This window comes from Miscanthus floridulus, chromosome 3 (genome assembly GCF_019320115.1).
Source record: "Miscanthus floridulus cultivar M001 chromosome 3, ASM1932011v1, whole genome shotgun sequence".
Taxonomy (NCBI): domain Eukaryota; kingdom Viridiplantae; phylum Streptophyta; class Magnoliopsida; order Poales; family Poaceae; genus Miscanthus; species Miscanthus floridulus.
Genome location: NC_089582.1, coordinates 65,571,903 through 65,577,902, shown reverse-complemented (window position 1 = coordinate 65,577,902; position 6,000 = coordinate 65,571,903).

Below are 6,000 nucleotides of genomic sequence, written 5' to 3'. Positions count from 1 at the left end.
TTTATCATCTGAATGCGAATTTTACATTTCTGGAAAGCTTATAAAATTCTCTACAGGTTTCATTTAGAACACATTCTCAGATTTTGACGTTTAATCATGCAAAAACAGATGACAAGCAGTACTGCTCCAAATTTCTGACAGCACAGAAACATCCACTTACAACAGTTGTATCTCACAATTCGTAATAGGTATTGAGGTGATTCTAGAGCCAAAAGAAAGATTAAGAAGTCTACTTAGCTCCATAAATTTTTCATGATCATTGAACATCCAGGACATGAGATATGAACTGATAAATGTGGACTGCTCAGAATAATACCGAATGGATAGCAGGATAAAAAGAAACCCAACTATTTATTCATATCATCCTTAAGCCTTAGTCCTAAACTAAATGACTGTGGACATGCCAACAAATCACCACAATCATGAAAAAAATCTAAATCAAACATTATCCATCATGACAATCATCCAACCACTTAAGTGACAATTGTTCAACCATTGAAAAGAAAACAAGCTAAACACACTCTCGCACATCTATGCGTGTTTATTACATATTTGTGGGAAATCCTCCTATGGGTCGATGTTGGTGCTCGTGTTGGGGTCTCCATGGCCTCCTCTGTTCCTTGGGGCCGATTCAGTAGGAATACTTGGCGCCTCCACATTAGGACCACCTTGCTGCTGCTTCAACATAGCATTTTCAAGGGCAAGCTGTAGGTATGCCTTCCCCATGACATCTAGCTCATCTAAGGTTTGATCCAAGTCAGTGTTAGACTGGGCCAAGCTCACCAGGGTAGGCCTAAGCCTATGGTTCTCCTCCCCAAGTGGTGCGGCGATGTTGTAGGTGGACTGGTCGCTCCGACGGCAGGGAAGATAACGATCCTCCTCCCATTTGATGTCGTCGAACTGGCGGTCACGATTGACCACAACGCTTGTCGAGCAGCATCCCAGATGGTAGCCGCATGTGTGAGCCATGCAATGATAGCATGGTGGATGTAGCGCACCCAACTCCCTTCGTGGATGTACACCTCCATCTCCTAGAAGCCAGTGTAGTCAGGGTGGGCCAATGCTCCGTCTGGTATTGCACGGTGCACCTAGTGTGGTAGCAGTGTACAAGGGAGAGAAGCTTTGGGTGGTAGTGGGCATCACCCTACAAATCATAGTGGATCTCTGTGGTCCACCCCTTAGCCAGCAGTGCGGCATGGTAGTCATCACCATCACCTCCACCATCTCCTCCATCTCCGTCACCATCACCACCATCATCACCATCATCTCCACTGTCATCACCATCATCTCCACCATCTCCATCATCACCACCATCATTACCCCCATCATCAGAATCAGAGTTGTTAGAAGCATTACCATCTTCAGGATCACCAGCTCCATCATGACCCCCCCTATTCATCTTCCTCCATGGGCTCCTCATCAGATTCTTCTATCTCCACGGGCTCCTCATACATGGGCCCCTCTTCAGTCTCCTCATCCTTAGGTTCATCCTCAATCTTGTCCGCTAGAGGTTCCTCTATGGCACCTCCACAGGCGGTTCCTCCTGGGGCTCCTCCACCATGTCCTCAACGCCTCAACTAGGTGAGGAGGAACACGCTTGCCAAGCCTGAACCTCATCCTCCTTGTTGGCATCACAATGGTACGCTTGCGGGCTGTCAACTTGGTGCGGGCCATCTATAAGATTGAAAAGGTTGAGTATTAGAATAAGATAATTTTTGCAACAGATAATAGACATAATATAAGCAAAAAAAATTATAGTAAATTAAAAGTAACAAAATAAAGATAATGTGATCCTAAAAACATCCATTTCTAACTAGGTTGATCATTCTATAGCCAGTTATAGCTCTGATACCAATTTGTCGCACCCAATTTTGCATAACAAAACCAAGTGCTCATATATGTGCACCCAGGATGTCCAAACACACATATAATCTCAAATTGCCATAATATCAAAGTAAAGTACTTTATTACATCGCATATCTCATCACATAGTTATCACAAGTCTTGCTCATTAGCAACATTATTACATAGAGTAGAGAACTAAGCCCAAAACGCCACAGGGACTCCAACTGGGGGACATCACCCTAGTAATCCTAGACATCTTCTAGAAACTCTTCATATACATTATCTGTTACCCATCTAGGATTTTCATTGAATGTAAAACAAGTGTAAGCGCACCATGCTTAACAAGTATAACAAAGGGGTCTATGAGGCTCAAAGGTTAGACATAGTTTGACTGCGGTTAGCAATTTTAGTTGGTCAAGTTTTAGCATCCTGAATCACTACTTTAGTGAATAAACCCAACCCAAGTGGTGATAATGAATAATCAAGATTATGTCAAGTCCCAACCATCCATAGTAACCACTAATCATGAAGGATCTAGGCCACTCGTATCCATGAGCCCGACTGTTATAACAGGTTAAATATTTCTGTAGAAATTATACCACTTTACCCATCGAGCCATGATCCCCAATGCCAGGGTTTGCAAAGCACACATCACCTCTACCTAGGAAGTGTGGTAGGATTTCACTACGTAACCCTTTGCTAGTCGCACTAACAGGTCATAACTGCTAAGGTTTTAGCCGTCTAGCCATATGTGGCCCTCCTCTAGGTGTGGCACTCATGGTTGCGGCACGGTACACACCCTAGTAGGAAAAGAAACATACCAACTAGTGCCCGCCTCATGCCCTTACGGAAAGCTACAGACGAGCTACTACAATCTAGTTAACAGGTTAAAGTCAGAGCCATTTGACACTCGGGGTTGTACGAAACCTCCTAGGTGGCCGCTTCAGGATTAAGTCCTTATGGAGAGGCACTAGGGCACTCAACCCAATACTCTAGCCCCCTAATTGTTGCTAAAAAGCTCCATTTTAATATATTTCATAATACCTTTAGTCATGTTTGACAATTATTTTATGTTGAGCGCTACAGCATCTATCCAAAATGTATCCCAAACCATAGGTATCAAGGATATGTGGTACAAATAGTAATCTAGGTAAAGTCCTTAAAGGTAATTCAAATTTAAACACATGCATGTATATGAATTATAGAGTTCATGGGTACAAGGGGCCTTTGCTACACTTGCCTTCTTCAAAGTTTCCTTCCTGGTACTGCTGGTCACCCAACTGCTCCTCAGCAACCTCGAACTGATCACCCTTTAAACGTGTTTCAATTCACCAATCATGCATCCATTCCAATCATCACATGCATACAATTATACTTCTATTAGAATAGTATACCAAATAGTAGAAACAAAGAGTGAAAAGCATATAGAACTAATCTACGTACTGCTACGAGCACATGAGCGAAAGAATCACTCTAATCAGACTTAAAATGCAAAAGTTATGCATAATACAAGTTTCAATGGCATTTCTATAAATAAACCAAACTCAAATTTAATTTAAACTAATAAAATCTAAATTTTAACGTGTTCTGGACGATGTGTACTACTATTCAAAAGTATAGGGGCTAAAACAGATAAATACATGACTGAAAATAAATGCTTTTGAACTGATGTTGGACCGCGGGTTGATAACCGGAAAATGAAGGGGCTAAAATGCAAAAGTGCATGGCTGACTGTAGTTTGACCACATTGCCGCTGACTGGGAGTGATGTGGCGCGTGTTGGTTGGCTCGGTGCACCAGGTGTGCGGTGGGCGCGCTGACGCGGGCGCGGTGCACCGCGTCTACGGTCCACGGTGGACCGGTTACATAACCACGAAAGGGTATCTAATCAGAGCCGTCTACCCATGATCGAACGACACAGAAGAAAGGGAAGGGCTCCCCTCACTAGCGTGCAATGCCAGTGCGGTAGTGCCATGGTCGTCGATGGCCCGAGCTCGCCGGGATCACCTGTACGGCGATTCCGGCCGCCTCAGATCCAACCGGACACACCGAAATGCAGCGAGCGGCCTTGTGAATCCAATGGGGTATGAAAAGGGGGTAGGGAAACACGTCGGGACAATGGCCTCATGGCGACATCATGAACGACATGGTCTAGAGCTCGCCGGTATGGTGCTCTAGAGCACCATTCACAAAAACAAGGGTACGGGGAGGTTGAGTGGTTCACCGTGAGTCTGATGGGGAGGTTGCCGGCGTCCGGGTTGGCTCCAAGATGATCGGCGACATGCAGAGGCAGACCGTGAAGAAGAAAGCCACCGGTGAGCATGAATTCATGAATTTGGTGACCAAATCGAGGAGAAGAAGGCACCTACAGATGCGGTAGGGAACGGCGGAGCTCCTGGGTGAGACATTGACGGCGATTGAGCACCGGAGCGGGTGAATTTCGGTGGTGGGCGCGAGTTCGACTATGAACGGGAAAAGAGGAGGGGAAGGGCTCAGCAACGGGGTTTATAGGTGAGCGCGGGTGCGGTAGAAGGGGAAACAGGCGCAACGTCAATCGCCCAGCATCACCATGGGTTTTGAACGCCTGCCATGGCTGGCTCGGTGGTGCGGTTGGTGAACTGCCATTGATGGCAAGCACCATCACCGAAACGGCAAAGAAGGAAGGTGAAGGGAGCGTTTGACGTGCGGGTCCCATGATGTAGTGAGAGGAGAGGAGAACGACGAGTGCGCGGGTGCTGGGCATGGAGCAGGCCACTGCTGGGCCGAGCGAGGCGCCAAGCCAGGCCGCGGTGCGTGCGTGTGGAAGGAAGGCGTAGGAGCGGCTACCGAGCAGGCTGCGCTGCTGGGCCGCGCGTGCGTGACAGGAGGAGGGAAGGGGATGGGCGCAGGCCTAGGCCGCCAATGGCCCAAGGCCAGAATGGGGTGCAGGTAAAAAAAAGAGAAACCTTTTTCATTTTCTGGTTTTTACATACTTGCTCCAAATTCAAACTAGATTTGAATTCAACACCACTCAACTCTAACCCTACACTCAGACAAAACCAAAATGCCTCGGCATAAATGCAGCAATCTTATTACTAAACCTTATAGTAAATTTTAATTAGCCAAAAATTATTATTTAACTTAGTTTAAAATGCATAAAAATTAATTAAATGCTCAAATTTAATTACTAAATTATAATAAATTCTTAGGGTGTTACACATGAAATATATATGGATGTTAATTGGAGACCGGATGGAATTATACTTTGGATCTGGATTTGGTTAGGCAATCGAGCGAGACTTGGATTGCACTTGTTCTGCCTGTGTTGATTGAGGACCGTTTATTGCTGTGGATGGTAGTCAGGTCACAGACTATTATCCTGAACAAATACTTGCTTATGGGAGCGGGAGGACTTGTTACTCTCTTGTCATGGGTTCCAGTTCTTTCCGGACCGGCTTTTAGGGATGGGTATTAGGTGAAGATCTAAGCACCATACTGAGACTAGGTCTCAAGTGTTGAGGGCTTGGAGTCCAAGCTTGAACGGGAACCTGGACCCCTTGACAGGAGTGAGACGAGTTGGTTCTGTTTGTACCTGGGGTACAAGCAGGGCGTGTGTTTCGAGGTACCCAGCTGGGATACATTGATTCGTGAATCACCGTTTCTTTGAGACGGTACCGACTTGGCTATGGTCTAGCACTGTAGTAAGAACTGGAATATGAAAGATGGTAAAATGGTTCTGATTGCTCACCACCTGCTTGAAAGTAGCATAGGTGCTTACATAGAATGGTTAGTTAATGAACTAACAATGACTGCTAATAAAATTGAATATAAGGACGTACGTTTAGTAATGCTTTCTGCAGATGTAATAATCCACAAGTCAGATAGCCTTGTATATCCTTGGAGTTTTTTATTTTTCTCCTGTCGGGTAAGTCTTGCTGAGAACAATCGAGTAATTAGGGTTTTATTTCCCCTTGTTGTAGGTAACTGGAGGATATATAGAACTAACTTTTGTGTGTAGAAACCTTCTGGTGGGCTTATAAAGGATTTCTTTCGCGCTACGGTCGTAGTGTTTATTTACAACCCTCACTAAAGGTTTTTATAAGAAAAGATATAAAAATCTGCTAGCATCTCTTGTACATAAATGTTCACTATGTTAATACTTCACCATGTCATTAAA